Here is a 27,009-nt window from a genome sequence, read left to right on the forward strand (position 1 = left end):
GCTGGAGGCAGCCATGGACGATTACTAAACTCTAAGAAAAGGGGAGTGACTCACAGCCAGGTTCTCCTGAAGCTGCCCTTACCTATGGGGGAGGGTCCTCTGAACCCCGAGGAGTGTCAGCACCCCTGTACCAAATGCAGAGTCCCACCTCCACAGAACCAAGTGCACAGCGTATCCAGGAGCCGACCCCCCCCCCCAGACCTGACTCCCCCAAACTGCCCAGAGCCTGTGGGGGGGCGGGAAGGGGGGTAATCACTGTGAGGCTCCCAGGAGAGCTGGGCGCCGGCCGGGCCAGTACTAGGATGGTGGCTCTGTGGCAGGTCCCTTACTCACTCTGGCCAGAGCTCTGCTCCCTGCGTCTCCCTTCACGCTAAAATGCCAGCATCCCAGACAGGCCTTGTGGGCAGAATCTGAGCCAAGGCCTTAGCCCCTGGATTACCTGACGGGTCCTGGCAACTGCCGGCCAGCCTGACCCTGACCATCTAGGACCCAAGCCCCACACTGCTGCTCAGTTAGGCTAAGAGCAAGGGGAGGAGGGGGGGGAGGAGGGGAGGGGAGGGGAGGGGAGGGCAACAGCAGGGATGAGGTTCCACGTGGCCAGTAGAGGAGGACAGAGCAGGGTACGAGTTTCAGGAAGACGGACCCTAAAACTTAAACACTTGTATTACGCCTTGGCTTTACACGGCAACTAAGACCAGACACATTCTTTTACAAATTTCGGTTAATTTAGTCTCATTAAAATTGGCAATCTGTCAGCACACATTTAAAACTTGATAGTACAGGCTAATTTTTTTTCCATTTTATCTTAACTATTTCCTATTTAAAATACTAAGCTAAAATAGTAGAACCATAAAATCACGTTACATATCAACTATATCATCAAAGTAATAATTTTTTAAAGATTGGAATCGGTGTATGAAACTATACCTTCCAATTCCACAGGAGCAGTAAGCTCCTCCACGCTCAGCTTACTATAATTAAATTTATAAGTTATTTGATAAAATTTAATTTACAAGTGAGATCAGTGAACTAAACCAGCTGTAAGTATTGCATACGTTGCCTCATGGGTCCTTTAATATGATTAAGACAAGCCAGTGAACAGCGGTTTTTGGGCTCAGAACGGATGGGAGGAAAACTGCACTAATGAAAACGGGACTGTTTCCTGGCAGCTGCCGCCTCCTAGTCCGAGAGCGAGCCTACAGCACCACCTACTGTCGGAAGTCGGCGGCTCTGGGCTTCCGGCCGGGCCTGCGTGGGCGCTGGCCTGTCCCTCGTCACATGGTCCTGGTGTTCTGTCACACACACACTCTCACACACACACACACACACACACACACAGTCACAGAATGCCAACATCAGACAGGCTACTCTGGCCACGGACCAGGCCCCGCGCGTTGGCAAGAGGGCACCTATAGGATGAAGGAGACGTGTGCCATCTGCACACACGTCAGAACACATCTAACCCTACATTTTAAAAGTGTGAGTTTTAGTGTATGTAAATTGCACCCCAATATATCCAGCTTAAAAAAGAAAAATCCCAGGAAATAAACTGTATAAGAAAGTCATAGCCTCGATTTGAAATAAAATCGACAACACATAGATTTCAAGACTGAATGAACGAATGTATTCCATAGAGTAGAAAAAGCGGGAAAACACTGGAGACACAGTACAGGAAGCCTGGGGTTCTTCTGTCAATGAGAAAACAAAGCCTACGCGCCGGTGTTCACTGACAGTTAACTCGGTTAGGGCTCATTCTCGTCACCACAGCCACCCCCCTCCAGAGGGGACATGGAGCAGGGAGGCGGGCAGCTGGCCCAGGACACACTGTCGCGGGGGGGCCAGGACCTGCGCTCAGCCCGCAGCCATGCCCACTGCCCTGCCGCACCGCCCGCCTGGCAGTGATAACCCAGGAAAAGACAAATGCGAACCAGGATGGCCGGAGATAATAAAAACAATCAAAATGGGCCACAGCGGTGGGCAATGAGCGTGTGCTGAGAGAAATCGCGTCACTATTTCCCTTTGCCCACGAGGAAGTCCTGCTGTGGGACGTGGAGGACATGACCACCTGCATTTCACTTGGCTCTGTCATGGACATTACTAACCATAAGGACACAAAGGCCACTTGGGGACCTGCGACTCATTGAACCGTGGGGACAGGACACATGGAGTTTCCTACCTCACCTTGGTCTTAGCCAAAGGCCGAGGAGCGATGACGTTTCCTACTTCGATAATGTCAAAAGGAAAAGAAAAACCAACCTGACAGAAGCTGATCAGTGGGAGGAATGAGGAGAGGTGACGGGCAGGGGGCAGGCCCGCCCACACGCCTGACACGGCCCAAGGAACCAGATGGGGAAGCACGCACAGCTCTGACATGACCAGCAGAGGCGCGAGGCCACCCATCCCGCTGGCGGGGCCCGCACTCCTCCCCAGGCCCCTCGTCCCTGGCCCCTTTACCACTGATGCGACAAGACTTAAATATGCATTTTCTCAGTCCTCTTCACGGCTATAGCTGGCCTCCCAACACAGTTCTGGCCAAAAGGTGTGAGTAAAATATGCTGGAGGCTTCTGAAATGCCTCATGAAAAGGACAAGCGTGGTCTGTATTGCCTACTCCTTCCCGGTTGTTCCTGCCTTGACTGTAGATGCGATGGCTGGAGCTATGGCAGTTACACTGCAACTAAGAGATGGTTCCAGACTCCTGACATGGCTGTGATTCTATTCAGCTCTGTAGAAAAAGCCTACCTCTGGGTTACTTACTATGAAATACATAAATGAATAAGTCCCCAGCTGTTTAACACAGTATAGGTCATGTTTTCCATTACTTCCAGCCAAAAGCACTGCCGAATGGCACAGGAAGAGAAGGGAAGGCAGGAGAAGTGTAAATGAGCTAAAGGCTGTCCTTCTGCCGTGAGGCAGAGCGCACACATGGCACGGAGAACGACATCCCAGCCCCTCGCCACCAGGCCCAGTCACTGACTGAAGTCGTGTCTACTGGGAGGGAAAACAGGAGCGTCGCATGGCAGCTTCTGGGATCCTTCTCAAGAGGCAACATGGCCGCTGCACCGTCACTTTGCCCAGCACATGCCCCAGCTGTGGGGGAGCTCAGGCAGGGCATACAGGGCACCAGGAAAAAGGAAGTCTGGGGCCCTGACGACAAGACGCCGTTCCAGCCCTGCCTGCTAAGCAGGCGCTGCTGTGAGGGGACAGCCTCTCCCCTTAAGCTGTGTCTGACACCTGTAGCCAGTCCCAGTACAAACCAATAGGAAACACAAACAGCCACCACTCTTTAAAACTCAGCGCGGCCTCTGGGGGTGGGGGTGGGGTGAGGGCTGTGGGTCGCTGCTTTTCTCCAAGGGCCCTTCTAAATGTTGTGATTCTCTGACTTTGAAAGCGTCACTTTGATAAACACTGAAATAAAGCCCAGGTCTGACCTCCTCTTCCCCAGGCCCCACTGCTGGCCCCTCCCACGGCGGCAGCCCTCAGGCTCCCCAGCCCCCGCAGCTGTCTCCTGACCCCGTCCCGCGGCACAGCCCTCCGGCCCTGTGTCCACCTCCCCATGCATCCGCCTGGATGACACAGGCTCCCCTGAGAGACTCAGCTCCACCCCACCCCACGCAGCTCGCCACGCCTGCCTCCAGAGCAGGCCCCCTGCCTCTTGCCCCCTCGGTCGTCACAGCACCAGGAGACTCCGCTGTCGCCGCCTGCTTACATCCCCTTCCCCGAGCCCACCGTGCTGTCCATGTGGAGGCCAGAGACCATGTCATCCCTTCCCTGCCGCCTGGGACGCGGCCGCAGAGGCCTAAGTTCCGCAATGAAAGAACCACCCCCGGCCCGACCTTGAGCGGCTCTGGGCCTTATTCTTGTAGAATGGGGCCCCAGAACCTTCCCTCATCACGTGAAGAAGTGATGGAGAGGCCACATTAAATGCTCTCGCCCGTGTTTGAAGGTCATCTGTGGCCGGAACACCAGGCAAGCTCGCAGGCTGCTAGGGGCAGTCAGGCTGGGTTCGTGGCAGGGAGGGGGGTCAGCACAGGGACCGTCCACAAGAGGGCGCCGCCGCGCCGCCACAGTCCCTCCCGCTGCAGGGAACCCGCGCCAAGGACGCACAGGGTATTTCCCTGCTCCTACAGGCGAGTCTATTTTTCACACCTCAGTCTGAAGGTATCTGGATCCATTATTTTATGTTTAGTCTCACGGCCAGACACAAAACAGCTAGAAGAAAATTCCCCCGACTCTAAGAACGGATGTTTATGATTTGCATGCACAGTGTACAGGTGACTGAACGTTGATGTATTGTCATACGTTTGTGGGTAATTGTGCACTTAAAGCCACAACAATAAGAACCGGGGATCCAACCACTTTTTAGAAATTGTTCAAACTTCACGCTGTTTAAACCAAGTTCTATTCAGATTATTTTTCATTTTGCGAATGGAAAACAACCCAAGGTCACCAGGTCCCCGATGCTCCAAGTCTACCAGCTTCCCCGCCGTGGCCACCAGCAGGCGGCGGTGTGTCCCTTACACCCTCACACCTGCCGCCCCAGGGGTCTGGAGAAGAGGGGCCGGCGGGGTGTGGTGACCCCTCCTGGGTCCTGGTCAAATGCCAACCCCTCGGAGAGGCCGCCACTCCTGCTGCCCTCCCTTATAGCTGACACTGCCGGTGGTGACAGTACGGCTGTTCTCTGCCCTGCTAGCTACCAGCTCCACAGGCAGGTGCCATCTGCCCCGTCCACCTTGCCCACAGGTGCTCAGCACACACGCTGGAGGCAGCACAGACCTTTCCTGAACGCTGCTACAGGCCCCAAAGCTCTGAGCCACTCTGGCGGCCGCACCTCCATCTACCTGCACCACCCCACATCACCGTCCTCGAGTGCTCCCCGAGTCTCAGCCTGGGCGGGGCCCCAACCCTGGAGAGGACTGTTAAGGACCCGCGCGTTGGAAGACAGGTGTCCCCGTGGATGCAGAACCTGCCAGGACTGTGAAACCCGTGTTGTGGCCCCAACCGCACCACACACACACAGCAAATAAGAGGAGGTGGGAGCTGGGGCTTGGGGGGCCTGGTGCTGACCCCCTCAGAAACAGCCCTCACAGTGCTGTCCTCTCGGCAGCCCTGCCTCCACGCGGGGCAGCGGGACAGCAGTGAGTCTTCCCCTCCTGCTCAAGGCCGGGGCCTGCTCCTAACCCACCTCCAGCTCCAGCCTGGACCGGGGGCACCTACAGGGTGAACAGTGGTGAGGTGGGGGCATGTGACCTGCTATGTCTACAGGTGTCCCCATCCCGACCCCTCCCACCTAGCGTCACTGCAGCTGGTGGCCTCTAGCGGTGGTGACTTGGGCAGGAGGTGTGCGGTCAGGTCTTAGCACCCAGCTCCATCCCGCCCCCTTTGTCCCCAAGGACCTCCGGAGCGTGAGGGCAGCCAGGCTTGCGTCCAGCCGCGCCCGCAGGCAGACAGGCCCACGGCACCCTCTTGGGGGTGGGGACGTCACCTGAGGCCTTCGACTCATGTCTCTGTCTGCCATCTGCCTTCACCTGATCTTCCTGAACACGCAGACGCGTGTTCTCCACATGCCCGTTCTCTTGTCAAATCTGTCTCAAGGTTTGAAATGAAAAGCAGGCTCAGCGGTTCCAGAAAGTGTCCCGGTCTCTGCCAGCGCCGTACATGTCACCTTGATTTCAGGATGAAGTCAGCTTGTCTTGTCCAGTCTTTTTGCCTCACTGTGCGCCTCTTTCTCTTGGTTGTTCTGTCTGGCCCTTCCGCTTGCATCACTGAGCTCCCAGGATCATGGCTGTTTTCTTAGTCTGTTTAGGGTGAAATGCTCCCCAAGTGCCTAGTCACTCTGCAGGCTCTGGCTGAGTCTGGGGGCCAAGGAGGCACAGAGGACAGGCCCTCCGCCCTCTGGGTTCACACGCAGCATGGCCGAGGACTCTGGGTCTGCAAACTGCCCCCCACGCAGTCCTCCGGAGCCTCCGGGGCCAGCAGACAAGGCCCCCACGCAGCCAGCGAACCCCAGCCCTGGGAATGGATGGTGGCAAATTCTTAAGTCTCTGCGGCCACAGACAGTGTCTGCCATACATTCTTTATCTGGCTTACAGCTGCTCCTTAGATGCAAAGGCATTCTTACCGTTTCCCCGAAAATAAGACCTAGCCGGACCATCAGCTCTCATGTGCCTTTTGGAGCAAACATTAATATAAGACTCGGTCTTGTTTTACTATAATATAAGGCCTGGTCTTATATAATATAATGTAAGACCGGGTCTTATATTACTGTTTGCTCCAAAAGGCACATGAGAGCTGATGGTCTGGCTAGATCTTATTTCCAGGAAAACACGGTAGCTGTAGACCCTAGCCTTCGGGTCCCCATGGCCATCTGCAGGGAGGTCTCCGTCCCAGCCTCCGGGATACACAGCTATCACCCAGGGGTCTGGGCTCAGGCTGCAGCACAGCAGCTTCCCCAAGGCGGGCCTTGAGGGCAAGGACCCTGACTTGCTCACCTCCGCATCTTCACCACTGGGCGGGAGGTCTGGCCTTGGGTGGGCTCTCAAGCGAGCACCTTCCACGTGTTCACTGGCTATTCAGATTTCATCTTTCAGGGAAACCCCGTGTGAGCCCCTAATTCCCACGACACCATCTCGTCCTCACTTCTTTGTAGGATCTTCAGGTATTACGGACACTGAAATACAGGAGGCTGGGCTTCCGTTGCTCAAGCACACACCTCCCTCGGGACGCACCTCGCTCAGGTCTGCAGCTGTCAGGCACCCAGCTCCGTGGGGTGCACAGTTCCATCAGCAAAGCATCCCAATCCCAGTGGTGTTCGCACCCCCACCCCCGTGTCCACGCCTATATAATCTCTCCTTGACAATGGGCGGAGCTGGGAATATAATGAGTACACCCATAGAAGGCCAAGGCGAAAGGATTTTTGCAGATAAAATGAGGTCCCTAATCAAAAGGGAGACTATCCTGAGTGGGCCCGACCTAATCGGCTGAGCCTGTTATGATTGGGACGTCAGAGCCATGAGGCGGGGCGACACCGTCCCGCAGGCCTCGGGGAAGCCAACCCAACCGCCATGCCGTGGGGCGTCAGCTGGCAGGGAACGAGGGGCGGCCTTAGGGGTGAACGGCCTCACAGACGGAACTCTGCTCACAGCCAGTGAGCTGGGCAGGGGGCCGAGCCTCAGAAGACCCTGCGGCCAGGTGAGACCCCTCGCAGGGACCCAGCCAAGCTGTGCCCTGAGCCCTGCAGACGGAGGGCTGAGTCTGCGGTGATCTGCCAGGCAGCGACAGAACACCAACCCCAGACCCCTTCACTACTGACACCTGGAGGGAGAGAACTGGGGTTCACACTGGCGAATGCAGCTGACAACCCCCAACAGCTGTCCGAAGGCACCAGGACTGAGTCACGACCGCCAGGACAGTGAGCCCAGAAGTGGCGACCTGGTGCACGGGCCAGGCCCACTGCAGGCGGGATCTGGGGGGACGGGGCTGGGGGAGGACAGGAGTTGCTCTGCTTCTCCAACGCTTCATGTCCTCGGGGGCTCAGGGAGGCCTCGCCCCTCTGACCTGTGCGCAGCTCCCTTCCACTCACTGCGCTCTTAAGTTGAGATGAAGGGTGGTTTAAGTGGGGTGTCTTCCCACTGAGCCCCTGGCACCCAGGAACACCCCATGTGCTGAGTCCCTCCACTGTCCAGTCATAACTCAGGGCACCGTGAGGCCCAACGACAACCTGCCTCCTGCACACGCACAGACCTGGACGCAACAGTAGGCAAACAGACCTACGTCTGGGGTGTCCTCTCTGAAAAGGAGTCTCCTGCCCATGGCTCCCCAGGAAGGAGGAAGGGCTTGTGCCATCTGCAGCCACCACACGCCCCCAGGAGGCAGGCTGGACCCTCCTGTGCCCACAGGGTGGGACGTGAAGTTCCTCACGGCCATCAGCGTGGGCAGCACACAGGCCTCGAGGTGAAGAACTCATGCTGGTGGGGTGTGCCCGCTCACTTCCTGGTTTCAGGACAGAAGAGCACACGAGAGCCATTTTCAAGTCGGTGACAGAGGCTGTGGGTGACCACGCTGCAGACAGCGCCTCTGACCTGGCTGGCGGCCAGCTCCTGACCTCACATGACAGACGCTGCGCACTGATGCCTCTGTAGAACGGAAGCCCATGAGTCGGGCCAGCTGATACAAAGACACCTTCTCGGTGACAATGAAATGCCAGAAAAACACACTGAGAGTCACTGCTTATTCTTAGCCAATTTTATTTTACTTCAGAACCCTCGGGAATGATTATAAACTAAAGCGTCATCTGTGCTTAACAGGTTGTTTCAGCCAGAAGTCACTCTAAAGGAAACTCCTGCCAAGTATTGGCTACATGTAAGGCTTCAGAGCGGCGCTCTGTGACAGCGTCCTTCGCTCACCAGCCACCCCCCCCCCCAGTGTGACAAGGACACCAGGGCTCCCCCTGCTGCTGCTGCAGCCTGGAGCAGGCGTGACAGCGCACGACACGCAGCAGGGTGCCCTAGGAACCTCCATGACAGTCCCCTGCCACCCCCAGTTGTCCCCAACAGCTCCTCTGAATGCCAACTGCTTGGGACGCCGTGCTGCATCTGGCTGCCAGCGACACCTCTGAGCCAAGGCTCTAGACACCCCAGTGCCCGGCCGGCCCAGCAGGTGGCCGTGGGAGGAAGTGGTCTGCACACGGTGGGTAGGGGGCACTGCGCGGGACAGAAAGGTGCCCTGCCCTGAAGGACCAACGTGCAGGTCAAAGCCTCCCACGTGACACGACGTATCTCTCCAAGCTTTGAACAGCCTCCCCAAGTCCAGCCTGGGAGGGCTGCGCCTGCTCCCCGCAGTGGGGGCAGACAAGGCCGCGTGGGCTGCGCAGCAGGTGTGGGTCGACGCTCAGCCTGCTCCGTCTGCCTTCACACGTGACAGGGGCGCTGCGAGCAGCACTGCACGAGACTTACATGTTGGCACACGTCTCTTTTATTACACTTGGCATGATCACACTTTAAAAGATTATATGGTTTTAAATCTACAAAGCAGTATCTTCTATGAATTTCACGTCAGAATAAACGGGGGTATTTGCTATGAAAAGAATGTCGGGGTGTGGTGGCAGTGAGAGAAAAAGCTGTGACGTTTCCACCAGCGTCAAAGTTTCCTCAGGCCCCGCCCAGAGGTGCGCGCTGGCTCAGCCGCAGGCCAGCCCGACCCGGCCCAGGACACCCTCTGACATGTGAGGTACAGGCACTGCTTCTGTCCTTTTAGGGAACAAGCGAGGCAGAAGCAGCCACGGAGCCTGACACCAGCGCGAAGCCCAGACCCCCGGCGCTGCTGCCGGAACAGGGAAGGGGGGCAAAGGGGGAAGCCCCGAGGGCATGCGGGCTTCAACTCGTAAAGACTTTTTTAGCCAAAAACATTCATGTTTCTTTTTTTCTTTTTCACGCCACTCTGAAAAGGGAAAAGAATAATACATCAGGCTATCCGCTGCCGAAATTAGCTCTCACTTTATGAAAACAGAAACAAAATTCGGACTGTGCGGTTAGTTATCAGCCGAGAGTCGGGAGGAGACACTGCCGTGGTTGTAACTTCAGCCCTCGCGTCCCGCTCTGTCAGCACATGGCCGGGGGGTGTCTCTTGGCCTCATCACTTCTCCTGTGGCTTTAAGGACAATTTATTTCTGCAAAAGATGGCCAACACCTCGCTTTCGCAACGCATGCTTGCCCTGTGTCAAAACACTGGCTCTTGCACACAAGCAGCTTAATGCAGCTGTTTACTTCTGTGGCCTGTCACACGTGGCCGGTCACACTCACAACTCACTCCGCACTGAGCACGTGTGTCCCTCAGACCCGACTAGCGCTGAGGTTCTCACTACCTTTTGATAAAGTCGCAGGCAAGCTGACTTGGCGTCACTAACTGAGCTGAAAGGAGAGCTGAGGCTGAAGATGACACCCCAGCCTCCGCACAAGCCGTGAGCAGTCACCTCCCGTCACCCTCCTGCCCCGGGTACTGAGGAAAAAAGGATCAGGTGACAATCGAGCAAAATCTCTTCTAAAGGTCTCCCTGCAAACCACTGAGTGACCTTCCATTCCTGACATGTACACCCTCAGAAATGCCCAGCGGGGCCTCTCCAGGCCCCAACTCAAAACCCAGTGGTCAGATGTGGGCGCATCTTGACTCCCCAAAATGCCCCACCCCCGTGGGCTGGCGCCCGCTCCTCCATCCTTGGCCACGCCCACGGGTGCCCGCCACACGCAGGCACTTGTCAGCGCCCTCAAAATGAAGGAACAAATGCACGCGGGGACACGCCGGTCCTTTAGGCGTCCAGCAGGCCGCCGGCCACCTCCTGATGCTTCCGCCTCACAGGAATGTCCTTGAGGGCTTAAGACCTGGCTTCCTTCACTTAATCTCTCCACAGACCACACGTTAACCATACACCCCACCGGCTTCACCGGGATTTCAGGGTTTGTCTCGACTCCTCTCACAAGCAGGTGCTGAATCATGTAAGTCACCAAAAGTAAGTACCAAACAAACTGTCTTTTAATCACCTCCAAGGAAAAGGCTGGCAGGAGGCCCCGGTGCTTGCCGGGTGACCAAAGAGCCGCCGGAGGGCCCGGGGCGCCCAGCACACAGGCTGAGGCCACAGGCACGGTTTAAAAGACACGCTCACTTCACAGCAAGCAGAAGTCATTTCTTATCAGCCAATGAAAAATGGCAGGTTCGCCCTCTTACTTTGAAGACTGTTCAGTGTCTGTGTCCTCTGACCCCGGGGCCAGGCGTCCGGCAACGCAGGACGGAGCAGACGGTGTGCACGCGCCTGGCCAGCGGTCCCCAGCTCTCGGCGTCCCCTTGACAGACTTCACTCTGTGTAACAAAAAGATTCAGTTACTGTCCATCGTGTGAGTGTGAGAAGCTTCTTCACTCCTCACACGGGAACTCTAATAATACGGACTCAGTTAACCCCCCGCCTAAGTATGTTTCAATGACTTTTTCCGTATTCTTACGGATTTTAAAGCTGATACGCAGTACCGAGCATGCCTCACCCAGCTGCCAGGACAACCGGCGCCCATGTAACACCCACAATGCACCTTGCTCCCGGCGCACTAGTGCAGACAGGTACCCCCCAGGCCAGGGGGGCCCTCACCTTCTGTACAGTGGGCGTGGGCTGGCAGCAGAAGGTGGTGACACGTCTGCACGTCACTGCCTCTCAATGAGCAAGTCACTACAGAGAAAGTTTCCACACGCTACTACACTTTCAAACCCAAGTATGCAACATTCCCATTTAGTTTTAGCAAAACAAGGCGACATCCAAAGGAAGGAAGCCCTCGGGGCTCCGAGCTAAGGCCGGGGGAGGGACAGCGGGTCCCTGAGGGGACTCAGGCAGTGCAGACAGCGTACATCTGAGCGTGGAACCCAACTGCACAGTCGTCACCAGACGTGTCACAGCTGCAGGTCCCAGGGGGAGAACTGCTGGTTTCTGAGCCCCTTCCACGTCTCCCAGCTGTGACTGTGCCGTGTGCCAGGGCTCTGCCAGGACCGTCTCCAAGTGACGGAACCAAGGGGTCACTACACGATTAACCATGTGACAACTGCCAAGCCAGGCCCCTGCCATAGAAAGGGAGAGTTAAGGCACCACAGGTGCATATGGCCACAAGGCTGAGGACAGCAGGACAGGCAGCAGGAGGGTTTATCTTTCTTGCAAAAGAGAATTAGCGAGAAACTGAGGACAGAGCTGCACAGGGGCTGTGGTTTGGGGCAAGGAAGCAAGTCAGTGACCGGCTGAGAGATCTGGTCGTGCCCTCAACGTGCCTGGAGCCGGCACGTGAAACGGGCAGGAACAGTGGCAACCTAAAAGTCTGGGGGGCAAAGGGGCAACAGAGGTAGGATGGGACGAACAGAGCCGCACGGTGGGTGCTCTGGCGGCCCAGCTGCAGGCCAGGACCCCGCCTCTCTGGAGCCTTCTCCTGCAGCAGCGCCTGGCCCAGCACGTCCCCTTGAAAACAGTGTGACCCCAGCTCAGTCAAGCTGGAGGGTCTTCTACAACAGATGCACCTGTGACTGTCCCCCAACGCAAGGACGTTCAAGTGCCAGCCCTGCTGCTGAAGGAGGGGCCACGTGAGAGGTAACACGCTCGTCCTAACAGCAAGTATGGACAGAGCTGGTTGTATTCAAATCAACGTACCACTCAGCTCGGGATGGCCCGCCTGCCAGTAATACTCGCCATACTGATTAAACAAAGCAACTGTGTTTCCTTTCCAAGGGACCTTTGTCATTATAACTTAATTAGGCTGGAAATCAGGGCTTCGCTCTGCCACAGAACAAGGACTAACTGTCTGCCCTGTAGATGCATAAAACCATGGCGTGTGTACTGTTACACGGAGATGTCCGAGGGCAGGTTCTCTGATGTTTGGAGACACCGGTTATCACAACACAAACAAACGCGGGTGCGCGCAGGCGAGTGCAGAACAGGCGCGCGGCGGCCGGGGTGCTGAGTCAGGAACCTTCTCCCTGACTTCTGACAGGCCTTCCTAGGAATGGCAGCCGCCACGGAGGATGAAGCCAGCGTGCAGAGTGGCGGGTGTGAGCGGGGCCGGGGTCACGGAGCGCGGGGCGCAGGAGGGCTAGAGATAGAGACGCCCTTGGCTGAGCTGCTTGTTGACAGGGAAGGTGGACGGCCTCTCGGGAGACGGTCCCACGGGCAGACTGCGTGGAAGAAAGAACAACCCCATCTGTTTTCAGAAAGACAGCTTGACAGGTCTGTAGGCAGCGGCGGGACGGGTGCGACCAGAGGCTGGGAGGACAGCGGGGACAGAGGAACGGCAGAGTCATCTCGCAGGCGGGCGGGGGGACCCGGCGAGCAGGCCCGCTGGAGCAGCGCGGCGACTCAAGGCTCCATCAAAGGTGCGATGGATTCCACAGCAACGTGAGGACATCAAGAGGAAGCTGGGAGGGGGGCGGCGTCCTGACGGCGAAGCCCCCCCAGCGCATCCACTGTGGCCAGTGCTACTGCGCCTGGGACACAGAGAGCCTGGTGACCTGAGGGGACGGCAGGAGCTGACGATGCGCATCCAGGCCCAACACAAACGTCTTCACAACGACAATGAGGGGGATTTCAGACAAGTAGCAGCGAGAGGCTGGGCCAGCGGCAGACCCTCCCTCACTAGAAGAAATCTTGCAGGTCACACGTCGGGAGGAGGAAAGTGATCTTGGTGAGAGAATCCGAACAAAAAAAGAAAGAAGATTAAAGCAACTGGCACGTGGGAACACCGACTGTCTGTATAAAAACACAAATTTCACACAACGGCTCCAAGAAGGGAAGAGAGGGGACACTTCCCAACCCTTCTTATGAGACCAGGATGGCCTTGGGGGTAAACCCATCCAGGATGTCACAGGAATGAACAATTAGCGGCCATCTTCCCTTGTGAACACACGCCAAGGCTTCAATCCAGTGACATAAAAGAGAGCACCTCACAGCGGAGCTAAATATGGGCAGGAGTGCACAGTTGGCTGAATATCTGGAAATAAATCCATGTGTCGTATCAACAGTGACATTTCTATTCAGGAATGCTTTAACTTAAGACTCCTCAATAATTCAAGTTGGCATTTTCCTACATTTCCATTAGTGCAATAAATCTGACACGCTTCCTAAAATATACTCAACCTTTGGGAAATAACTGAAAACCGAGGGGAACCAACAAAGCTGATAAACTGCAAACAAATGTTTTTGCCAATTGTGACAATAAAGAGCAAGCACATAAAAGCCCTTTCACCTTCCTCCCCTTGGGCTTAGAGCTGCAGCAACACCATGGGGGCGGCTGGGGATGGTGTCCTCAGAAGATGCCAGTATGTCCATCGTGACGTTATCATGAGTAGAGACAAAGGACAAGGCAGGAGGGGACACAAGGGCCTTTGCAGCCTCTGGGAGTTTGTTTTCCAGGTACGGCAAGAGCCTGGGTGAGCGACAGACAGGAGAAGGATGCGCGGCTTCACACCTACTTCACACCTGCATTCATCCAAAGGGTCACCAACCCACAAAAGCGGTAAAACGCTACACAAAATGCTGTTCATGTGCCCAGGAGCACCTCGTAGTGAAAAACCGCTCAGCGTTCATCAGATGCCCCAAAGAGCCTCTGGCCTGCATGCTGGTTCGGGCAGAGGCGTCCAAAGTCAGCCCTGCAGGGCCTGGGAACCGACCCCAAACCCACTCCTCTCTTTGGCGCCTCCCCAGCAAAATTTCAGTCTTCGTCTTTCAGTACCACGACAGCTCGTCAACGGTAATTTATACAGTGAATCATTAAGGGGCACTAAAATTTGGAATTCACAACCTAAACTTGGGGTGTTACTCGTGGTGACAGAGATCCGATTCAATCCTAAGAAGTGTGGCTCCCAGGCCCAGCGGCCACCAGCTCCACAGGACGCTGAGCGGAGAGGCCGCAGCCCCCACGCACGCCGCAGCGTCCAGCCAGTTCGTCGTGGATTTCAATCGTCACCATCCTTATTTGTATCGTTATAATGTTAGTTTTGTTTCATCATTTCACATTAGTTTGACATGGGATGTTTGCATATATATAGTGATGAAAATTTCATCAGTTTTTTTGAACCACAATTTTTCAATAACTAAACTTCACAGTATCATAAAATCATCTCCAACCTTATTGCAAAACAGATGCATGGAACCCCCCACCTCAAATTTCAATGAGGTAGTGGCATTTCATTTATTGGCGACGTGCTGACTCAGTACGTGAAGTTTAACTAACTGGCAACGCGCTGTCAAGGTAAGTATAACACAGTGACCGGCTCTTCCTCAGCTCCTGCAGCGCTTGTACTAACATAAAATGACACATACACGTGCACATACAGAAATGATTTTATGCATGCTGCTGACAGATTTATGTGACTGGCTCACTTAATTTCTTCCCAATTCTTTGATAATGAGCAATTTTTCCACTGAAAAGAAAGCACCACCACGCTTAAGGACGTTCAAGGCACAGGGTTTTGTCACTAAGAGTGACCTAAAGGCTTCGGATTGCAGACGGTGATAAAGCACATAGCTTCTTTCCTTTATTCCCAAGACCCCATCAAAGCGGCAGGAAAGGGACTTTGGGGCAGTAAATGAATCGCAATAGCGTGGAGACATCACAGAGGGGTCTCAGCAGCAGACAGGGACCCTCACGTAAGTGGTTAAGGGACAAAGCAGATGAACGCGGGTTGGCCTGAAGCGGAGAGGAAACGGCAGTGTAGGATGGAGGGCATCCTGAGAACAAGGGGCCGAAGCTCAAACCTAAGAATGACTCTCCGAAGACAGTCGGAGGCTTTCCGAGGGGGGTTGAGGGAGCGCAAGCATGGTCACTTGGATCTGGAAGAGAAGAGGATTGGGAGAAGGTAATTCTACACCCAATCACCAGCCAGGGAGGGAGAGAGGGGCGCAGAAGAGAGTTGCCTGCGAAAGAACAGGATCAAGCTGCCATCTGACTTCTCACTAGCAACGCTAGAGTCCGGAAAACAGGAGGAAATGCTTTCGAATTTGAAGGGAAAATTACGTGACCCTAGAATTCTAGACCCAGCCGAACTGTCAACCAAGGATGGGGACAAAATAACTCACGTGGGAGTTGCATGAAGAGCCCCAAAATCTCTGAGCCACGTGTCCCATGGAGAACTGGGTTAAGGAGGCAAAACAAAAATGGAGCCCACGAAATAGACCTGGTGGGGCAGGGCCCACCGGCAGCCAGAGAACCTTCAGAAGGGGCACTGAACCCTGAAAAGAAGCTGCGAGCTTCCTCTCCTGGGCAAGGGTTTCGTGACACAGAATTATACTTTCTTCCTTCTCCAGTCACACTACTTGGTTCTGCAGTGAAACGTATTTATATTATCATAACACTATAGATACTGCTTCCCTTGTCTTAGCATTTTTAGACTGAAGCTGTAGGAAAAGCACAGAAAGCCCAATGACTGACGAGAAACAGCCTACACACGTTTTAAACCTCATGAGAACAAATCTCAGGCTATACCTCATAAAAACTGCCAGCTGGAGAGGCAGCACGCAAGTGCCCACATGAATTAACAAACAGACGCACGACGTACAGTTGTGGTGACGCAGACCAAGGGGAGAGGACACAAACTGTGAACTGTTTACCTCTGGCAAGAGGCAGGAGAGAGGAGCCGGCCCTGACACACACCCACTGATGGGCCACACGGTACTGCTGTTCCTCCCGGCAGTCACTTTACAGGGCGCCCTCGCCCGGTGGCGACTTGTGTGAGTCTGCAGTGCAGGCACAGGACACACTAAGACGCACTCATTACAGCAAGTGAGGGACTTACGTGCATTACATTAGTTGGATAAAGTCAGAATTCTTTGAAAAACTATTTTTTACTGTGAAAGAAAAACGATAAAACGCATCAGCCATATGAAGAGGGGGGTGCCATGTGTACTAACAAGTGCACACAGGGTGCATCACAGGGTGACGAGAAAGAGACCCGTATACAACACAGGATTCCCAGGTATGTGCCAGAAATCCTTGTGTAGGACAGAAGTCCCAGGTATGTCACAGAAACCCCATTTATAGCACAGAAGCCCCACTTATATCGCAGAAACCCCATGCATGTCACAGGAAGCCTTTAAATATCACACGAGGCCCTTATACATCACAGGAACCCACGCACGTCACAGGAACCCACGCATATCACATTCACTATTTAGTATGCACCTGCCCATGCTTTTCCTACACACACAACACTTTCACACGCCCAAAAAGCTGGCCTAGAAAGTGAACACAGACGTCAGAAGAATGAACCAGAGGGCAGCAGGGAGTTGTCCCTCGGAGAAGAGCGCCCGGCAGTGGCACTCTGAAGAGCCAGGTCACTTTCATTCACCCCAGAAGAGGTCCAAGAAATGCCACCAAGCTGTGTGCTGCTCCTGGGCACCAGTGTGGGCAGGAGACGTTGTCCACGAGACCTTGAGGAAGGTGTCATTAAACAGTGAAAATCGAGACATGAGCCCTTTCTCCACGTGCAGCTGCCATGTGTTCACGGTCCCACGTGTTCTTCCAGCAGCCTGAAGAGGCCCACAGCAATGCACGGGGAGCCCTGCGGGGGAGGGGGGTCCCGAAAGGCCCGCGCCGCCCAGCGCCCCGCGGCTGCTGCCTCCTCGTCCGGGGCTGCCTCTCAGCTAAGCACACAGTCCGCGAGGAGCACATTCTGTTTTGAACAAAATGTCAACTCTCTTAAAAGAAACTCAGAAACATAACAACTGTTCGTGGAAGACATGGAACCCAGGCAAAGGGCAGACGCATGGAGACCGCACCTGCCAGAGGGCCTGGGCGCAGCCCTGCCAGGTGCCCTCCACCCCAGGCAAGGCCAGTTCGCAGACTGACCCTGTTTACAAGAGAAAAGCGGCTCAAACATGCAGCTGTGCTGTGCTGAGCCCCGAGGGGCTTTGACCCGGGAGGTGACTCAATCTGCACCCCTCAGAGCGTGTACCTTTCACCCCCAGTGCACACTTGGTGCCAAGGGCTTGGTTTCCAGCAGCAAAACCGCAGCTCTTGACGCAGAGAGGGACAAAAGTGAAGTCGTTTAATGAACACACATCTCTTCAGGTTTGGGCGTCACAGAAAGGAATAAACAGAGACCCCTGCAGGGTATGTCGGTGTCCCTAATATCTAACTGGGCGGACACGCTGGCCCCAGATTTAGCTGAGACGTTTGGGCAAGGCCTCGGCTCCTGGACTCACCACTATGACTCTGTGTGTGACACAACCGCAGGCTACACACTGGCGTTTTAGAGCAAAGGAGCAATTCCTTACGTGTGTCACACGTGAAAGCAGAAACAGCATAGGACTCCTGCAAGAATCCTTGACTTTCACTGATGCAAATAACAAAAGACATCTCGACTATTAAACTCACATCATAAATACGGCAAGTTCAGAACCCAAGCTGCAGGAAAGGGGCGGAGGTCACGGTGCAAGTGACCACGGGAAGCCAGGTCCTTGACGATGGCACGTGAGCTGTAAGGGGCCTCTCTCTGGCTGTAGCCCATCAGGGTTGGATGACCCAGAATCCCTGCAAAGCTGTCCACTGCCCTGGCCATGAAGGCCCAACGAGGATAGCAGGGTGCACAGAGCTCTGACACATGACAGTGGGTCCCCGACTCACTGACTCTGCCTCCTGACCACCAACAGGTGAGAGCAAATGTCCAAAAGCACGTGTTTCTGCATTTCTGGGATAAAGGACTAGCACTAAGTACAAAATACTGCTTGTCCGCAGATGACTGGTCACAGTATCTGTCTCCTGGGCCCTTATGGGGCTTGTCTGTGAGTGGACAGGGGGCTACAGAGCTGGGGGGCATGCACCCCCAAAGATCACCCTGCTTTGGTGTTGCTGTGGTGAACGAGGGCTCAAGGACCCACTCACTCCCTGGCGAGACAGCCCACCGACCTCTGCACAGTGCCACGTGCCCGGGTTAGGGACGACTGGGCAGGCTCCACTCCGCCGGTGCCTCGGGCTTCCCTGGGGAACCAGGGTTAGTGACAGTGCCACCTACGTGGGCTGCACGAGGACTGAATAAGGAGTCCAGGCAAAGGCTCCGCCCAGCTCCCGGCACAGACTGGGTGCTGGACGGGCGCTGGCTGCTCTGGGCGGCCTCGAGAACCCTCGGGTGAAGACGGCAACTCCCAGGTCCACGCGGCCAGGTCCCTGGCTGGCAGGCGCCCGACACGCTCCTGAGCAGCAGGACGTGGACCAGCCGGCTGTGTCTCAGCACTGCGGCAGCTCAGGGACCCTCCAGCACGAAGACCCCGCAGAGGCACAGCCCTGGCAGCAAGCGCGCCCGGCCGCCCAGCGCCCAGACCGCCCTGTGCCGGTGAGGACAGATGGCACCTCTTCACACCATTGCATAAAATGAGCGCTGTCCTGAGGTGCACCCTGTGGCCGTCTGTGCCTCTGTGGGACAGCGTCACACGGATGTCCTGTACCTGCCAGGGGTTCCCAGTGCAGGTGCTGAGATGCGTATCCTGCTCCTGACACGCCTGACAAATGGCGCCCCTCCTACTGCTATTCACGTGCCGGCTGTGTGCTCCATGTCAAAGGTGTCAGCCTTTTAAGGGCGGAACCGGGAAAACCTCTGAGCGCAGCCTGGTGACACGTGCCCAGCCAGTAATCCCCCAGCTGGTCCGGAGGGTATGTCTCCAATCCCAATATTCACTAAAGGAAAGCTTTATGCCACCATGTCACGTCACATGGTTCTCCTCAGTGTCTAAACAAATTGTGCAACTTGAGCAGCTTTAGAAGTACTTTTAACTAAATATGAATGTCCTTATATGTGACATGGGCATATGGCTTCAAATGTGAAAGGCAACTGTGACTTCCAGTTTGAAATCTTTGAAAAACCAGTGTGGAGTGGAAGGCTGAGCTGGCCGTGCTCACGCCGAGGAAGGGCTGGTCAGCAGCCGGGAGCCACCGTGACGGTGACGAGTTAAAGAACTCAGCGGCGCTGCTGTCCCTCGGCGGGCCCTCTAGGACGGGCAGCGGTCACATAGACCTGGGCTGGGCGCTTCCGGGCAGAACCAAGGACAGCAGTCCCAAGACAGCTGTGCCGCGCCCATTATGGAGGGACACAGAAAGAGCTCAGGCCAAGGTGAGTAATTCACATTTTGCAAAATATTTTTAAGTCACATCATCACATTTTACTGCCCCAAATAGCCCGAGGAAAGGCATTCAGCAAAGCAAGAACATTTCCTTTTTCAAGGACGAATAAAACTGCACAGTAAGAAGATGTGGCGTGAAATACTGAGACTTCCTGCCTCCACCTCCAGCCATCTTCCCACAGGCCCATCAGCACAGTGGCTCAGGGGTAAAGACTTAACCAGCAGGCCCCTTCTGGGCTGTGGCTCAGGGGACACACATGCCCCGAGGTCCGTCTGTACTGGGGCTCAGGGGACACACGTGCCCAAAGGGCCCGTTTGTGCAGTGGCTCAGGGGACACACACGTGCCCCAAGGTCCGTTTGTACTGGGGCTCAGGGGACACACGTGCCCAAAGGGCCCGTTTGTGCAGTGGCTCAGGGCCCCGCAGGCCCCCCTGGGCTGCGGCTCAGGGGACACGTGGGTCCTCTTATTACTCATCCTGCACCCTCCTGGATGCTCTGGCCTTTGGGATTGTAACTTAGGGTCCACGCTGCTCAGGACATCTGGTAATCGCAGGCCCTTGCACTCTCAAAAGTGTCCCCACTCAAGCAGTCAACTGCATGGTCATCTGCTTTAACAGCCAGCGCCCGAAACCACAGAGAATGTCTGCAGAGGGTGCGGCGCCTCCCTTCCCTACCTCACCCCCCGGCAGACCAACCAAGAGGAATGTGGGTGGTCCACATCCCCCTGCCACCCCCATGTTGTTGTCCCCTCCCCCACTTAATTCAATTCAGCACAGAATGGGGTGTCACCGAGCAGCTCTGCACAGGAGGAACAGGGACAGAAAGATTTGCTGCCCAGGTCCGGCCCCTGCTGCCCTGCCAGGAGCCACAGGTGGGGAGCCTGCGGGAGTCCCAGAGGCCACAGCGGGGAAGAGGCGGCCAGGAGCCTGGACGTGTCCCCAGGGAACTTGCCACACGGATATTAAGGTTATGAAGCATTTATGCCTTTTTAAGAGCTAAATAAAACAGCCACCTCCAGAAAAGACACCTGTGGTAGAATTCAGAAATAATGAGCCAATTTCTTTAAATTACAAGGGGGAAACAAGGGCTTTTTTCTTTAAAAAAAAGATGGAGGTGTGACAGGGGCTGTGGCAGAGAGCATTGTCCCTGTATCCGTTTTTTTCCCTGGTGACCTGAGCCTTTGGCTGGGCACAGTACAAGGTGCTGCAAAAGTTCCAGTGGTCACTCTGCATAAAGGAAATGCTCGATGTCATTAGCAATCGGGGAGGACGCTCAGAACCGCACAGAACAGCTTTGGTGCCCACAGAACGGCAAAGGCTAACAAGACCATGGTGCCCAGTGGGGTGGGAGCCTGAGAGCCCCACCGGCCACAGGCCAGCACTGCCCACTGATGTGGAATCCATGCCTCTATGGCCACCCGGGAAGGCCTGTGGTTCTTTATCCAAAAAGGCGGCTCAGAGTGGCCACAGCAGTTTTACTCGTAACTGCCCCCACATGCCTAAGTGTCCGTCCGCAGCAGAATGAATAAATGTACAATAGGGTCCGAAGGGGGAATACGACACAGAGCAGCAAAATAAACTTGAACCCCACAGGGAGCCTGGGACACAGCTCTGAACAAAAGAAAGACACAAAAATGCACTTTTTGAATGAGCGTACAGAAACTTAAAACAGATGGACGCTGTGGGGGACACCCGCAGGGTCCACCCTGGGCGGGCTCGGGGGCTGGCAGTGACGTCCCTTCCCGTGGGGTCCCACAGAAGCTCACGCTGCGCTGACTGGCCGAGCAGCACGTCTGCTCTGCGCACTTCGCACGCGCGCACGTGTGAGTGTGTGTGTCCTCAACACCGGTTAAAACGCGCCGTTTAGCCATGGCAGCTGCTGAGCAGGAAGGAGAAGGTACGAGCAGGCGGCCCGCAGAGGCCGCAGCACCGCGACCCCAGGGGCTGGGGGCCGGGAACACCGACGTCAGCGCTGCGCCCCCAGCAGCCCGCGGGCCGCCACCTGGGCACCTGGCGGGTGCGACCTGCGGCGGCGGGCGGGGCCGCAGGGCTTTGCCACCACCCGGCCCGCGACATTTCATTTCATGTTTACCACCTTTAAGATAATGGCAACCATTCATGACCCACTGTTCAGAGTAAAACGAATCCCGACAGCAGCGGTCACCAGAAACACTGGAGGTGCCGTGAACGCCCGCGACCCCTGGGCCAGGAGAACGTCCGGGGGCGCAGGGGCGCTTCGGCGAGTCCGCTCGGCCTCAAACTGCCCCCGGCGAGGCGCTCAATCGCCTGGACATTAAAGCAGGGCCCGCTCGGGGGCGGGGCTTCCCTCCCTCCCGAAGAAAAGTCAGTGAAACCACCGAGAGCAACGCTCCGTCCTGCCTCCCCCGCGCCTTCAGCAACGCGCTCCGCGCACGCACCCCACCCGCGTCCGTCCGGGAACCATGACTCGGGACACGCGTGTCCTGGTTCCACGTGGGCTGGAGAAGGAATTAACAGCTACTTCGCACGGCAACAGATTAACACCCTCAAGTTTGTTCCGTGGATGGACAGTGCTGGCCGCGCGGCCCTCACGTTAATCCCCCACTTTCAGAGTCTGTTATGGGAAGGGGCTTCTCGTCAAGGAAGAAAATTATGCCGAGAAAAGAAACGCACATTTTCTTCTCAAAATTTGGAAGTGAGAAAGGTCACGTAAAAATAAATACTAAGCAAACTGATGAATTTGAGCTCGTCTTCCCCCTGCACTAGCGAACGGGGCAGAAGGTTCAAAAGCTTCGTGGGGGAAGCGCTGCGGGGCAGGAGCGGAGCGCGTCTGGCCTCAAGCGTGTCTGTAACGACGGGAAACCGAACCCTCCGGGCGCAGCAGGAAGCTGCGCACCGACAGACCGCCTCGCGATGGAACGATCCACCGCGGAAACTCCGTCACCTTCAGGGAGACACACACTGGAACCCAGCGGGCTTTTCTACTCCCGCAGACAGAAGCCTACGACGCACAGCTCTCCCGACACTCGGTCCGCACAGCCGGCCTGGAACCGCCAGCTCACTCAGGCCACCCACACGCCCGAAGAGCCCGTCCAGCAGGGGGCGGGGCCGCGCTGCGTGGGTGGAGCAACGCCCACCGGTGCCGTGATCACGTGCGCGCACACATGCAACGTCTACCGTGCACGCCCACCCATGAGTGAGGACACGCCCACCCATGAGTGAGGACACGCCCACCCATGCGTGAGGACACGCCCACCCATGCGTGAGGACACGCCCACCCATGCGTGAGACACGCCCACCCGTGCGTGAGGACACGCCCACCCATGCGTGAGGATACCACCGCAGGACAGCTCTGGAGAGCGTCTGAGTGCCCAGACGACTTGTTTTCTTTTCCTTGTCTGAACTGTCTACCCTGAAGCACAGTTGTCATGCCGGAGACCCTGCTCGCTGCGCCATTTTTCAAGCGGGCAGCCTGCGGGGTCTCTGCTCCTGCTCCCCACACAAGAATGCAGGATATGGTGCGGCCAAAAAGGAACACCCAAGGAGCCATAGGTAGGGGAGTCATACCACCATGGTCTCACTGGAGGCTGGGCCCACCGGACCCGCGACCTGCCGTCCGCCTTTCCGCCAACCGACTGACGACTCTCCTCCACTCTCCTAGACTCTCCTCCTCTCCTCTCTTCCGCTCTCCTCGGCTCTCCACGGCTCCTCGGCAATCCTCGGCTCTCCTCGGCAATCCTCGGCTCTCCTCGGCAATCCTCGGCTCTCCACGGCTCCTCGGCTCTCCTCCGTAGCCGCAGCAGTTACACTAGTGGCCAATCGGCTAACCGGCCACAGCCGATGGCCACTCACTACTCAAGCCAGCACCTTTCCACGTGAGGACGAGAGCCTGTAAACTACTTTCTGGGGCTCTGGCCCCACAACAGTTTTGTAACAGAAAAAGCTAGAGGTGTGAGAAGCCATGGCACAGAGAACGCAGGACACGGGCCACAGCGGGCCGCGCGCCGCCCTCCATCGGCACCAGCGCCACCTGCCTACTGGCCCTGTGCTGTCCCCCAATACAGCTGCCCGCTGGGGCCATGCGACTGAGAGAATGGGCTTTTATTTCTATTTCACTGCAATGTAAGCAGCCATATGGGCCTAGTGGTCCTGCTTTAAATGTCACTTCCATTCTCACGGCCAGGCCAGTCGGGGAGGTGATCACGGTCTCGGCACCAGTGAGGGTCTGCAGGCCCTCAGCAGGGCCACTTCATAACCAGGCATCTCTGCTGGCTCTCTGGACGCCCCCAGAACGGAACGAAGCTTGAAGGCCTTGCACACAGAACAGGAAGACACCAGGGGAGAAGAGCACGGCACTTCCGATCAGCCCGTGCCAGCAGTCTGTAAGGTGGGGCTACCCGTGCCAGGGCAGCCCAGCCCTGCAGGCCTCGACCACCAGACTCAAGGCCGCCCAGGGCTTGGCAGCGCCAGCACCCGCAGGACACCACATGGCCTGAAGGTGCCTCAAAGGGGCGCGTGGAGGGAGGAGGGAGGCAAGTGCTCACCAGCCAGGCCCGTGATCCAGCTAAGTGATGGCTTCCTCTTACGCACAAACAGCCTCCATGTGGGCCTGGTCCAAGAGGAGGGGGCTGTGGCAATCAGGAAAGGGGCTGAGTGGTACCCGACGGAGAAATGGGGGCGGGGGCGGGCTGGCCATCCATGTGAGCAAACCTCCAGCAGGCTATCTGAGGAGCCAGTGCAGCCTCAGGCCCCCCTCGTGCCAGGCACTGACTAGCCTGGCATTGCCTCATTCTCCGGGCGGCTGCTGTCCCATTGCAGAGACCTGCCTGAGGCAAAGCTGTCCCCCCACCTGAGAGCCAGGGCCCCGGGAGCCACAGGCGCCGGCAGGACCCAAACTGGCTCTCCTGTCACCCACCTGTAAGCGAGCGAGCAGTGCCAGCCTGGAAGGGGGCCTGGCCCGGACCCCCGTGCTGCCCCACTAGGCACAGTGGCCTGGCAGTGGCCCCAACGCTGCCATGGTCCCTGCACCCCGGTCAGCTCTGTGTCCCCTCAAGCAGAGGGACAACCACGTGCCCTTAGGTCCACATCAGGAACCATACAATTGGTTTTCAAATCAGAACAGGTCAGCCTTCAAAGAAACCCAGGAGCGGAGCACAGTGCACGGTGGGCAGAGGGGCCGTGGCTCGGCAGCGGAAGGGGCTGGCACAGCACCGGGCACAAGCTCTGCCTGCCGGTGGCTCTGCTGTGCGTCATCATGTCTGCCTGAGCAGTTCACACTCCTGGCACACTCAGTCGAGTGCAGCCAACACTCTCCGTGGTGTGTGCAGGGCGCTCCCACAGAGGGCGGCCCGCCGAGCTGACGGCGCCCACACGGCCTGAGCCTGCACAGACAGGGCACCGTCCTTCTCAGCCCCTCCCTCCTCCGTGTCCTCGGGAGGGTGTGAGCTCCGTAAGCAGTACCGAGCTGCCCCAGCGCAACCCCTCGATCCAATACCCGCAGGTGTGGAGGGAGGACAAATGGCCCAAGTCCCGAAGAGCCACGGGGGCTCAGAGGGTAACCGCTGCTGTGCACACAGGTGCCACTGACTCCGTGGGATCAGAATCCAGGAACCACTGACTCTGTGGGATTAGAACCCAGGACCTAAGGAGTTGGGGGCTTCAGTATAAAGGCCATGGCAGGTACCACGAAGAAGCCCCCAAACGCTAACGCTCTGAGGGCTGCAGAAACCTCACCTTCACTGAGACGCCGTCTCAACCAGGCGGGGCGAGAGTGACAGCTTTCACGACTTTTGCACTGGGCCAATCTGATGTGTGAGAAATGGTATCTCGGTGAAAGGCGGGGGGTGTGTGTGTGTGTGTGTGTGTGTGTGTGCGCGCGCGCGCGCACGCCTGAATGTCTGCACATGCGTCTGTGTGCACGTGTGTACGTGCATGTCTGCATATGTCTGACCGTGTGTGCGTGTCTGTGTCTGTTTATGTCATCTGTTTTCCTACAGGATCTTGGTCCTTTTTTTCCCTGCCATTTTTAAAAGGGCAAATTTCTGATATGTTGCAAAGATTTTTCGCCCAATTGATCTTTCTGACTTCAGACCCTACTCATAGTGTTTTGTTGTTGTTTTGTCATTTTGTTTTGGGTTAGCCAGCTTTTCATTGTAGTTTTTTAAATGTAGTCAAATGTGCCCATCTTCTTTTGTTGAACCTGTATTTTGAGTTACAATTTGAAAGCCTTTCCCAACACACAGGTCCTGGTCCCTGGTTTTGTCTGCCAGCTGACTGGGGTCACCCTTTACACTGAGCTCTCTGACCCATTTGGAGCATGTTCTTGCATGTGGTGTGAGGGAGAAATCTCACGGTGTCTAGTCAGCCCCAAATCCCTTCTTAAAAAGCTCACCTTGACCTGGCCATTTGGGAACCTGCCAAATCAGACACCAGAATCCCCTCTGATCTGGGCTTATCCTGAACTCACTGTCCGCCTGGTCGTCCCCACGTCATGCCCACGCGTTTCAGTGTCTGTGGGGCTGGTCTCCCCAGCACGGCCCCGTCTCTTCGGAGTTTTCTAGGTCTTTAGGCATGCTCGCTTTTCTGTCAATTTTATAATCATGTGCAGCCCAAGGGAAGAAATGACTCTTGTGTTCCTAGTTTTACTGGAATCCCACTACATTTGTCCATTGACTTAGAGATCTGCCGTCTTAACGAGCCGGGACATCCTCAGCAAGAATAAGCCAAGCCCTTCCATCTGCCAAGGCTCCTGTGTCTTTCTTGAGAAGTTTTTTAGAATTCTCTTCACTTAAGTTTTGAACAGCAGTACTTATTACGTTTATTCCTAAGTACTTTCTTGTTGTTGGTGTAAATGGCGTCTCCTCTATAATATCTTCTGACCGGGTTCTTCTGTGTATATGAAAGTTATCACTGATGCCTGCATATTAATTTTATATTTCTGCTACCCCAGCAAATTCTTTCATTGTCTGAGCTGTTTTATCTGCTGCCCTGGGGCTGTGCTCTCACGTGGTGGCCATCTTGGCAGCGCAGCTACAAGACACCCCACCCGCAGACAGCACCCCCGGACGGCACTGCTGCCCACCTTTCTGGGCAGATGGCAAACACATTATTTTACCTCTTCTAGTTAAACTGTGATGCCTTTGTTGTCTCTTGTCCTTTTCGGATCCTGGCTGTGGGAACATTAGGTCCCCTTTATAATTTTTAATTAAACCACACATCTGTGTTTGTACAACTCCTGACCCCCCCCCCCCCAGGCCTGCAGGTCCAGCACCTACTCCTGCTTTGGGGGTGGGGGCAAAGCGCACCCAGAAATTCACTCTGCCACCTGCATTCTCCACAAAGCTTTCTTTGCCCTGCTGTCCTTATTTAAACCTCCGATAAGACTTCTCTCACAGAGGAAAACAAAAC

At 56.0% G+C, this 27,009-nt stretch overlaps 1 protein-coding gene across 9 annotated transcripts in view; it reads right to left on the reverse strand.

Moving 5' to 3' along the window:
* ADARB1 (adenosine deaminase RNA specific B1) overlaps positions 1–27,009 on the reverse strand; it is a 117,522-nt gene that overhangs the window by 60,093 nt on the left and 30,420 nt on the right. For 6 of the 9 annotated variants that reach the window (XM_074323293.2, XM_074323116.2, XM_074323163.2 and 3 more), the window contains exon 2: positions 10,719–10,850. The exons of 2 other annotated variants lie outside the window; for them this stretch is intronic. The gene's annotated coding sequence lies outside the window, so the exon portion shown is untranslated. Of the gene's footprint in view, positions 1–10,718; positions 10,851–27,009 lie in introns of those variants that run through there. One more of the 9 variants, XM_074323368.2, reaches the window with a different exon arrangement.

This window comes from Rhinolophus sinicus, chromosome 17 (genome assembly GCF_057876585.1).
Source record: "Rhinolophus sinicus isolate RSI-liver-muscle chromosome 17, RSI-T2T, whole genome shotgun sequence".
NCBI lineage: Eukaryota > Metazoa > Chordata > Mammalia > Chiroptera > Rhinolophidae > Rhinolophus > Rhinolophus sinicus.